Source organism: Carcharodon carcharias, chromosome 3 (assembly GCF_017639515.1).
Source record: "Carcharodon carcharias isolate sCarCar2 chromosome 3, sCarCar2.pri, whole genome shotgun sequence".
In the NCBI taxonomy this organism is placed as follows: Eukaryota; Metazoa; Chordata; class Chondrichthyes; order Lamniformes; family Lamnidae; genus Carcharodon; species Carcharodon carcharias.
The window spans coordinates 156590963-156602794 of NC_054469.1; positions in this window are offsets into that span (position 1 = coordinate 156590963).

Sequence of the window (11832 nt, forward strand, 5' to 3'; positions counted from 1 at the left end):
TATTTGTCAAACATTATTTGCCTTTCATTACATGTCACCTCTGCTCAGGGGACACAAAATTGACATGCGTTTTTAATTATAGTTTCTTGTATTTTGCTGCCTACTGATGTCGGGCTGACTGGTCAATAGTATGGACAATATAGACCTAAGTCTACTGAATCTCTCCTTATAGCATAATCCCCAACAGATTTGGGATATCAACAACAAAGTTTGATTTACAGGTAAGTTAAGAACAGGTAAGCTTTCTATTGAATTTCTCCAAGTGTGTATTAAACCCAAGGTTGTGCCAGTTTTCATTTCCAAATGTATTAATAATGCTAAAGTGAGACACAGTCTCATGCTCAAGCAAGCGTTTATGCAAGATGAGCTTGAACAGGTTGGTAATTGGGTTACTAATTTATGCCATGCCCTACATTGTGCTTGGTCTGAGGTGTGTAAATTTCTTTCATTTTTTGATTTCATCCGTTTATGCTGCCGTATTGCTTCAACAGATGAATACATCATAAACAGTACCCTTTTGAAACATGTTCGCACCATAAACTCACTTAAGCGGAAGCGGTTTGGCAATACACTAAACATGTAACAAATCTCTGACCATTTAGTCTCATAGTGAGGAAGGCTGTTCTTGCGCATAGTTTCAATTTAGTTTTGCCTTTATCCCAAATCAAATGGGAAGAGGTATTTGCTGAATTTGAACTCTTCTACTCTCAACTATTGCACCACAAAGCAGCCTCCACTGAAGACGCTGAATCCTTGAAAGTGCATCTGGTTGATCTAGGGCACACATTGCGGGTTCCTATCTGACTTTCATATGCAACACTAATATCTTACAGCATTGCAAAGCCTTAAGGCTAGCCCAGGCATGTACATCAGTAAACCTGACAAAGAGAAGGAAATAGTCATCCTTAACAAGCCTGACTATATCAACAAAATGTGCACCATTCTTAATGATGGATTCAAATTTGTATCCATTGGACCTGCCGCTCAACATACCTGGACAGCCTTGCTTGAAAATAAGCTAAAAAAATACTTGCTGGATTTGTGTAAGAGCAATGATCTCTTGTCTGATATATATGACAGGCTTATCCTCATGGTTTGCTGCCACTGTGTATGTATTTCCTGCCCAGGACATACAAAGTGATATCCCTTTATGCCCTATCTTATCTATGACCAGCTCTGCACAACATGAATTGGCCAAATGGCTGGGCAAATTATTGCAACCACTTTAACCAAGTTTTCCACATACAGGGTGATGGACTCCTTCACATTTGCGAAGGCTATACAGTATTTGCATATCGAAAGCAATGCTGTATCCATGTGGTTATTTGACATTGCTAGTCTATAGACTAGTGTCCCACTTAAGGAAGCCACAGATATTTGCACTACAGCACTGTATCATGGCGATCTAGACCCACCACCATTGCGTGAATCAGTGTTCATTGAGCTTATGAACTTTGTAACTCGCACCGTCAGATGTTTTGCTATGTTAAAGGTGCAATATAAATGCAAGTAGTTGATGTACAATCTCTAATTATATGAAAGCTACAGCAGCTATAGCACAACAGACCGTTCAGTCAAACTAGCCTATACCAGTGTTTATGCACCACACAACTCCTCCCGCTCTTTATTGCATTCCTATTCTTTTAATTGCCAAAATAATCTGCACAACATAAAGAAAACATTTTTAATACAATGAAATAAAAGCAAAATACTGCGGATTTGACATTAGAAACAAGAACAGGTCAGCTCCGACGAGGAGTCATATGGACTCGAAATATCAAACCTGTTTCTCCACAGATGTTGCCAGATCTGCTGAGTTTTTCCAGCATTTCCTGCTTTTTTTTAATACAGTGAGTTCTTGTGGTTCGGAATGCAGTGACTGAAAGTGGATTTGATAACCTTTGAAAGAGAATTGGTTAAATAGCCAAGAGAAAATTTTACAGCACCATGGAGAAAGGGCAGGGGAGTGGATTCATTTGATGGGCGTGATGAGCTGAATGGTTTCCTTCTGTGCCGTATCATTCAATGATTCTATAAATTATATCCAGAACATTAGCTGCTGTGCTGCAGGATTTATTCAGTACACATGGAGACACAAAGAGAATCTTTTAGTTCGGCTTTCAGCTGAGATTCGATTCTGTCAGACTGATCCAGCAAATGACGAAAAAAAATGATGGCTCAATTACTGCTCTTGAATTTTCTGCAGACTGTAGTTTCTTTTTTCAGTTCACGTTCTTCAGTATAGTGTCTATAACTTTCACCAGAATCTCCTTCATTATTCATCCATCTTGGGTGAGAATTTAACCAATTTTGAAACTCAAGAAAGTGCTTCAGAACCTTTGCTGATTGAAAGTTGATTTCAGTTGAGAAACTGCATGCAGTCTTCTTTGAACCAATTGGAAATTATCTGTCAAATTCAGAATAACTATTTGCAAGTTATCCACATTACTCTCAGTAAACCACTTATGTGCACAAAAGTTAAAGTGGATTCTTCATTTTCAGAAACTGTTCCATTTGTCATGAAATCTTCATCCAACATTTGCCCGTTTTCGACTCTTTGACTAGATCTCCACTGCTGCAAAAAAATGTCATCATTTCCTGCTTTCTTTTCCAAAGTCGTTATTTTTCTTCATGAAATGCAGCAGATCTGACTCTTGAGCCAGATGCATTGGATGCTGCTTGATCTTTGCCACGACACGTCCTGTTGGAACTGTTCATTATGAGTAGGGCTTCTTTGCTTTTGGACTGGAATCGTTCTGATTAGCTGAGCTCCCCCATTCCATGTAACGTTGCTGATGTTTTCACCCATCTTGCATATTATTTTACAGTTAATAAGCAGAAAAAGGAATTAAAGCACTGTGAGGAAAAAAATATTTGCGCATACTTATTTGCTTATCTGACCATTTTATCAACAAACATACAAAAAGGTTAAAAGTGCGCATATATATTCTGAAAGTTGAGGTCACACAGATGGTGTCTATTACTATTATTATCTAAGCAGGCATACAATTCTCCGCATATGAATTATAATGGCCTAGATCTTTTGGTTAGCAGCAATTGCCGCTCCGCAAAGTTTACTGTAACATGATACTACTCGTTTCCAACCGTATCTTCCAATCCTGGCCGAAGCAGTAATGGATCAACACACACTCTCCAGGATAAGTCTAGCAAGCACAGAGGAGAGTCAAGGGAAGGATTGGACATGCCTCTTTTTTACAAAAGTAGCTGTTGTATTCAGGTAACTTTTTAAAGGTCTCCAGCCTTTTGATGAATGAGTGCGGGTTAGTGATGGGTGAGGTAGGTAAATGGGTTAGTGGATAGTTGGGCTGGAGGAGTAGTCAGGGCGGAGGGGGGGCAGTTAGGTGGTTGTGTGGTTGGGGACAGTGGTCGGATGTAGTTGGGTCAGGTCAGAGGGATGATAGGGGAGGCCGGTTGTGTTGCTCTTTTGAATTATGCTGGCTAACCACGGATTTACTCCAGATATTAAACTGTGTAACACTTCCTTGGTAAGTACGCAGCTAAGTATCCACGTCTCTGCCCCGACCTCAGGATCAGAGACATTTGCGGAGAGTTCCGTGTAATGGAAATTAGCTTGACATTTTAAACCTTCCGAGCAATTTCCGCGTATGTAGGTCGTTCTGACGCGCATCTCCCAACGATCGTCTCATTTCTGATGATCTGGAGACTGTAAGATTTATTGCAAGTGTACAGAGCCAGAGTTCTGTTCAAAGGTTTCAAAGGGTCAACTAATGTTTAGGCAAAAGTATGCCTTATTTTTGCCCTAATGAAATATTGTGCCACCCATTCTCAAATTGGTCATCCGTATGGTTCACATGCAGCATAGTAAGGTCAGTAGAAATTGAAGATCCATTTGAAAATATCAACATCAGCATGATGTTTGAAAAAGGCATGTGCTAATAAAACATTGTGCAGTAGTGAAGCACACACTTGGAGACAGATAGCAACACATAGGGATAGTCCTAACAACTCACATGGAGTGATAAAGGTTGTGACTTCTAGGTAAGTCCCTGTTCCTTTAGGGATAGGAGTTGGGACACATGGTGATGTTGATGATTAACGGACAAACTATATCCCAGCTCTCCCACCCTAACCATTCTGCCTTCCCTTGTCCAGATTTTGGTTGATCTGGTTCTACTATATAGTAACCTGCAGGGGCCACTCCAGTAACCTATCAGGCAGGGGGGCAGGTCCAGCACTTCGTGGAGAACCTTCTTAAGATGGTGAATTAATGTTTCTCCGGTTCACATTATGACTTACCAAAGTGTGGCCTTCAAAGGGAGGTAAAAATCAAATTACTACTACAGTAATATGAGCAACAGACAACAGGTAGTTAATATCTATAGGAAGAACAAGCAAGAATTCTTTAGAAGAGTTTGGGGTATCTGATCCTTTGTTAACCCATCTGGGATATCTGATACTTTGCTTATTCATGTTGGGTACCTGATGTTATGTTTGCCCATTTGAGATTGGTGTTTCATGCTTTGCTCATTATTTGCATGAGGGCTGGGATATTAATATATATTTTGATTTTTGGGTTGTGGGCAAGGCTAACATTGCTGGCTGGCAAAACTCACAATGGAACAACCTACTACATACCTGTGGGCAACAAACACCTTTGGACGTCAGTTTAACTTAATTTTCACACTACCGTCCCATAAGAGTTATTAGAAGAGCTTGTTGACATTTCATCAGACATCTCCCTCGGAAGAAAGTTCAGTGAAACTTTGTTGGAGAAGTTTAGGTATGAACACTTCAATGAATATATCACTGCATCTTCTACAGTATGGAAAGTGTTGGTCCCATTTTGTACAACCTATACATGCAACTTACTGCAAATTGCTATTTTCAGCAATGAAGTCAATGAAAATGAAGTACAGAGGCAGGATAAATGTTGACCATGACATGTATGTATGCTTGTGGAAGATACCTCCACATCATGACAAAATTGTTGCACAGCACCAACAGAAAGTTCCACATTAGTCATTTTATATTTACTTGCCTAAAGTGGCAGGGATGTATGAATCAGAAAATAACAGAGGAAAATCAAGGTGCACAGATACTTAGGAGAGACAGATAGTACTAGACTAGGAAGCAGTAAGAATTTAGGTAGGGTCAAAGTAAGAGGAAAAGTAATAAGATCCAGGGTTAATGTGCATGTAAGTGAATGCAGAGTGTGGTAAATAAGGTTGGAGAGCTGCAGGTGCAGATAGTCACATGGAAATATAATGTGGTGATAACGGATACCTGGCTTAAAGAATGGCAGGACTGGTAACTAAATATTCCTGGATCCAAGGTGAAAGAAAGGAGGTTGGGTAGTAATATTGATTAAGGAAAACATAAACAGTGCTGGAGAGGGGTCAAGGACAAAATCTATTTGGTTAGAGCTAAGAAACAATAGAGCTACCATTACATTGCTGGGTATATTCTATTTTCCACCAATTAATGGGAAAGATTTAGAGGAACAAATGTGCAAGGAAATTACGGAGAGGTGCAAGAATTAAGGGATACTTATAAGGAGAGAGTTTAATTATCCTATCACATGTCAGTGAAACATAAAAGGAATCATGAACTATGTAAATCAAGCTTTATTCTTTTTTGCTTATTTAAATAAATCACATTGCTGAACTAAAAGATGGCTGCCACAAGTCAACTGATGTCTGGAATAATAAGATGACCACTAAGGCATTATATGGATTGCACTGGAGACATGTGTTACAACCGGGATGAGAGGAGTGTGTGAATTATCAAGCTCCATTACTCTGCAGGCCATACCATTAATTTAAATGTTTAATTTTCTCACTGAAATGGCCAATTGTTACCAATACTTCTAATACCCAGAAGAAAGGAGATTCTGACCAGGCTTCTTTCAAAAAACACAATGATTAATTTATTTTAAAATAAAATTCCTTTTAAACATGTTTCAAGAACTGGTTGACACATGATTGTAACCAACTAACCCTTTTAACCATCCCCAGCGTGCATGTACACACATGCACAGACAAAGAAAAGACACACTGGTAGTCTCTGCAGAGGCAGATGGGGAAAAAACTTTCTTAGAAAGAAAAAATGTAAAGTTTACTGAGGATCGATGCTGTCGGTCTAAAGTTCCCTTGGGTGAGGCCCAGTAGATGTCGGGAAGTTCACCAAAGATGCTTCAGCATGGAGGAGAGTAATAACTGGAGCAATTCTTACTGTCTCAACTGGCAAGTCCAAAATTATGCCGACAAACTACACTCAGATGAAGATTATCTGGCTACAGGTTGAGAACCACACACAGTTTCACAAAGCAAAGAGAGAGAGAGCTAGTGAGGGCAGCCTCCTGTTCTCAGTCTTTCCTAAACAAGACTGAAGGCAAAACCACAGGTTCAAACTTAAGGTTTGCCTTTGCCATGTTGCCTTTTTGATTGCCTTTGATTACCTTTTTGTCTTCCAGTTTTTCATTGATTAAAGAGCTTTGCAGTTCAAAACAAACAAACAACTCCTTCTCTAGTACCATATGGCTCAGGTGATTGGTTGGAAGAGGCCTGCCTGTTGACAGTTCCAAGGTGAACGTATGACCCTTTTTTAAAAAAAACTCTTGGGCAGCCTTTAATGTCCAAATAATGAAAAGTAAAATCCAGTTTAAAGAGATATGATTCTAACACATTCCCTGCCAGGTTGCTCGTGGAATCTCACACCTAGGACTGTCAAGGTGCATTTCAAAAAGGAACTATTGAAAGAAAATGGATATCATTTGCATCTTTATAAGCTTATCCCTCTAGCAGAGTCCAAGGGTCTACCAAGACAATAGCTATCTGGAACAGGGTAATTAACATGGATAATGACTCTTTCAGAGGCTAATGACTGGACCAGATGAGATGCATCAAAGAATACTGCGGGAAGTAAGGGTGGAAATTGCAGCAGCACTGGCCATAATGTTCCAATCCTCCTTAGATATAGGTTAGCGCCAGAGGACTGGAGAATTGCGAATGTCACACCTTTATTCAAAAAGGGTGTAAAGCTAAGCCCAGCAACTATGGGCAGTCTGTTTAACCTCAGTGGTGGGGAATCTTTTAGAAATGGTAGTTAAACACAGAATTAATAACCTCTTGGGCAAGTGTGTATTAATTACGGAAAGTCAGCAGAGATTTTCAAGGACAAACCGTGTTTAACTATCTTGATTGAGCTTTTGATCAGGTAAAGAGAGTGATAAGGGTAATGTGGGTGATATGGTATCCTTGGCCTTCCAAAAGGTATTTGATAAAGTGCCACCTAACAGGCTTGTGAGTTAGAGCTCATGGGATAAAAAGTTCATTGGCAGCATGGGATAAGAAATTGGCTGAGTTACAGGAAATGGAGTAGTGATGAACAGTTGCTTTTTGGACTGGAAGAAGGCTTATAGCGGGGTTCCTCAGGGGTCCGTGTTAGGATTCCTTCTTCTGTTGATATATATTAATGACCTAGATTTAGGTGTACAGAGCAAAATTTCAAAATTTGTGGATGACACAAAACTTGGAAATATTGTGAACTGTAAGGACGTTAGTGTTAAACTTCAAGACAACACAGACAGACTAGTGAAATGAGTGGTAAGTGGCATGTAAAATTTAATGCAGAGAAGTGTGAAATTATCATTTTTGGCAGGAAGAAGAAGGAGAGGCAATAAAATAAAAGGTAAAATTCTAAAATGGATGCAGGAATAGAAAGACTTGGGGGTATATGTACTCAAATCATTGAAGGTAGTATGGAAGGCTGACAGTGTGGTTAATAAAGCATATGGGATTCTGGGCTTTATAAATAGGGCATGGAGTACAAAAGCAAGAAAGTTATGATTAACCTGTATTAAGCACTGGTTCAGCCTCAACTGGAGTATTGCATCCAGTTCTGCGCATGACACATTAGAAAGGATGTGAAGGTATTAGAGCGGGTGCAGAAAATGTTCATGAGAACAGTTTCAGGGATGAGGAACTCCAGTTACGTAGAAATATTGGAGAAGTTGGGGCTGTTCTCCTTAGAGTAGAAAAGGTTGAAAGGAGATATGATGGAGGTGTTCAAAATCATGAGGGGTCTAGACAGAGTAAATAGAGAGAAACTGTTCCCATTGGTAGAAGGATTGAGGAAACTAATTTCAGGTGATTGGCAAAACAAGCAACAGTGAAAACGTTTCTTAGGCAGTGAGTGCCTAAAATGCACTGCCTGATAGTGTGGTGGAGGCAGGTTCAACTGTGGCTTTCAAAAGAGAACTGGATCATTATCTGAAGAGAAAAATAAAACAGGACTGTGAGGAAAGAGTGGGAGAATGGAATTAGGTGAGTTGCTCTTGCAGGGAACCAGGACACACATAATGAGCCAAATGACCTCCTTCAATGCTGTAACCATTCTGTGATTTTATATATTTGATTGTATAACTATTTTATATATGGAAAAACATACTTATGTTTCAGGGGTCTGAGGAATCTTTATAGCACAGGGAGGAGGGTCTCAGAGGCAAAAAGATTAAGGATTGTCGGCATATTGGACTGGGATAGACAATGAAGAAAGGAATGAACGGATATTGGAATGGTTAATGCAATTAGGGCTTTTTTAAATTCATTCATGAGATGTGGGTGTCGTTGGCTAGGCCAATATTTATTGCCCATCCCACATATAAAGTAAACACCAAAAGACTCAATACTTAATACAATACTTAAAAATAATTGTGAATTGTTTTACTGTTAACGTGACACAAGAACACAAAAAATAGGAGCAGGTGTAGACCATACAGCCCATTGAGCCCACTCCACCATGTTCCATTATGGCTGACCTTGGGCTTCAATTCTACTTTACTGCCCACATGCCCTGATTCCCTGAGAGGCCAAAGAACTGTCTATCCCATCCTTACATATATTCACCAATGGAGATTCCACAACCCTCTGGGTTAGAGAATTCCAAAGATTCACAGTCCTTTGACTGAAGTAATTTTTTCTCATCTTAGTCCTAAATGATCAGTACATTATCCTGGGACTGGGCACCCATGTATTGGATCCCCTGACCAGTGGGAACAATGGCCTAAATTTTCAGGTCTGTGGCCAGGCATGATTGGCAGGCCTGGGATCGGCTGGGAAATGGCTATTGCCAGCAATCAGCCAACGACTGTGATTTTAAGCTGGCTGGCCAATTAAGGCCCACCTCTCATGAAACATGGCTTCCCAATGGTTTTTGGAAGGGCTGGGCATGGGGAGGAACATGTCATGCGCCGGCTCCAATGGCGAACCAGCAGGCAGTTCAAAAATGGCACAGGCAGCCCATTGAAGGCTGCTGGTGAAGAAGCATACAGTCTGCACTGCAAAGATGGTATCTATGTCTTTGGCAGTGGATGGAGATGCCAGGTGGGAGGGCAGGTCGGGTGGGCACTCTGCCATCCTATTTTCCGACAAGTGCCTTGCGATCCTCCTGGAGGATGTAGCTGCCAGGAGGGACACCCTTATACCAAGGGACAGAAGGAGGAGACCACCACCCTGATGAAGAAAGCCTGGGAGGAAGTGGCAGTGCAGGTCAGCAGCCATAACGTGGTGTGCAGCACATAAGTGCAGTGCCACAAGAAGTTCAATGACCTGCTGCACTCAGGAGGGGTGAGTACCATGTTGGCATAGATCAGTGTACAGAAGTGTTAAGGGCTGGCTGTCTCCCGGCTCTGTGGAGCCCAGGGTGTTAGAGTCTGAGTGACAACTGTCAATGTCACCGGAGCTGAACAAAAGGGTGAACCCAGGCTTCTTGGACTGAGTGCCTTGCGGCTCAAGGGCCATGACTCAGATGTGCCCTGCAAGGTGTTCCTCAGCTAGGGTTGGCCAGGCTGCACTGGAGCTGCAGGTAGAGAGTGGACTAATCAATGCTCCTCTGTCCTTTCAGGAGAAGATGAGCCATAAACAATTGGAGATGTTACGGACAGGCGGGGACCCACCCAATCTGAGTGCTGGCCAGGATGCCCTGGAGCTGGAGAGCTGGCACACTCCCCGTACAACCAGTCATGAAGAAACTGGGGTGTCAGACGAAGGTAAGAGTGCAGTGCACAGAGGTGAGATTTTCGGATTGTGGAATCATTCTAGTGTAGTCTCTTCATTGACGGGAGCCTCAAACCCAGAGGCCCCATTGATCATTGAAGACCATGATGCAGATCTCCACGGTCTCACCTGGGTGCCTGGCATGCAGAGTCACAGTGTGATGACTTTAAGTAATAACATGTCCTTGCTCTCCCTTAGATTCACCAGCAAGCACTCAACCGCGGGACCCCGAAGGGCCACCCTTGATGCCAGAGGGCTGCCATGCTTCATCTGCACCTGCGTCATACCCGCCCTCTGAACCAGGCACCAGCGCAGATACCAGCACCTCAGTGGGCGCTAAATCATCGGTTATAATTTTGGTGCACATTGGTGAGGGCACTTCACACTCGCTTGAGGAGCAGGTGGAGGCAGAGAGTGCCCAGGGCGCTAGCAGTCAGAGGACCACTGGAGACTAGGATGGTGCTGGGTTGAAGGCGGATGATAAATCTCTGCTGTCATCCATTAGGCGGCAGATGCTGGATGTCTAATGGGATGTGCGGGAGGATCTAGTGGAGATCCATCAGGGTCTGTGTGCCATGGTCTCTGCTGTGGAGGAGTCCATGCAGAGCAAAAGCACTGCATTGACCCTCATGGCCGAGCGCACTGCCTGCTCCATTGAGACAGTGGTAAGTCTCATGGAGAGGCAGCTCCAGAGACAGAATCAGGGGTTCCTGGTGTTGCGCTCAGACCTGCAATCCCTCACACATGGAATGACCTCAGGTGGTCAGTGCCAGTGTAGGAGATGGATGAGGCACCCAGTATACCAGCTAGGCGCCCGTCCATCAATGGTGAGCAGGGATTTTCAGAGCAACCTCAAGTTGACGCATGACCTGCTTGTCATCTCTGCAGACTCCTCTCAGGGTGCTCTGGATGATGGCAGCAGCTCCTCTGCCTCTTTGGCAGTGGCCATGGATGAGGCTGCAATGACTGGGGAGAAACCAGCCGTGGCACTGGTCACTCCCTCCCAGGTGGGGCCAGCTGCCCAGAGGACAACCACAAAGGTCGTTGAAGTGGGAGCCTGCCAAAACTGGCAAGCATGAGTAAACCCTTTGTGCAACTCTGGGATGATTCCACCCAAAATGCAGTAGCGGGCAGGAAAAAGGACATTTTACGCACCAGCTGCAGTTTTTGCGCTGTATCGTCCTATTCCTGGTGCGTCCCACCTCTTTGATTATACTTTCCTGAGAAAGACACCAGATCGCTGGTGCAGCAGCCTCTGATTCGCCCACTCCACTGTCACCTCAGGCCTTCACTAATCTTGGTGCCCTACTTAAAGGGCATTCCGGCACAGAGCTAGCACTCCCTTAGTCATTGGAAGCTGCTGCAAGACACCAAAGTCAGCAGACTGTCTCCAATGCTATTGCCAGCGGTGGGGGGTGAGGGTGAGGTGGGCAGGGCGCACCAAGACATAAATTTAAGGCTCCATGAGCACAAGAGGGCTGTTCCCCGCTGATTTTCTGTTCAGTTATGTTTGGTTTATATGTCTACAGGTGTGGACATATGATTAATGTGATTTCAATGTGACAATAACATTAAATTTGCTTTTGTTGTGATGGCCTGAGTATACTTCACCTTTTATTTTTGATGTAGTGTATGCCAGTATGTAATGCTGGACATGAGTGGCTCTAAACTTTATTGCACAGGCACTGAATGGACTTTGGGTTCACATGACAGGAGCATTTTGGACTTCCAGGATGCAGGCGGCAGCCCTGGCATGAAGTGGGAGGGGTTCTTTGGCAGCCTAGCCGAAAGAGCG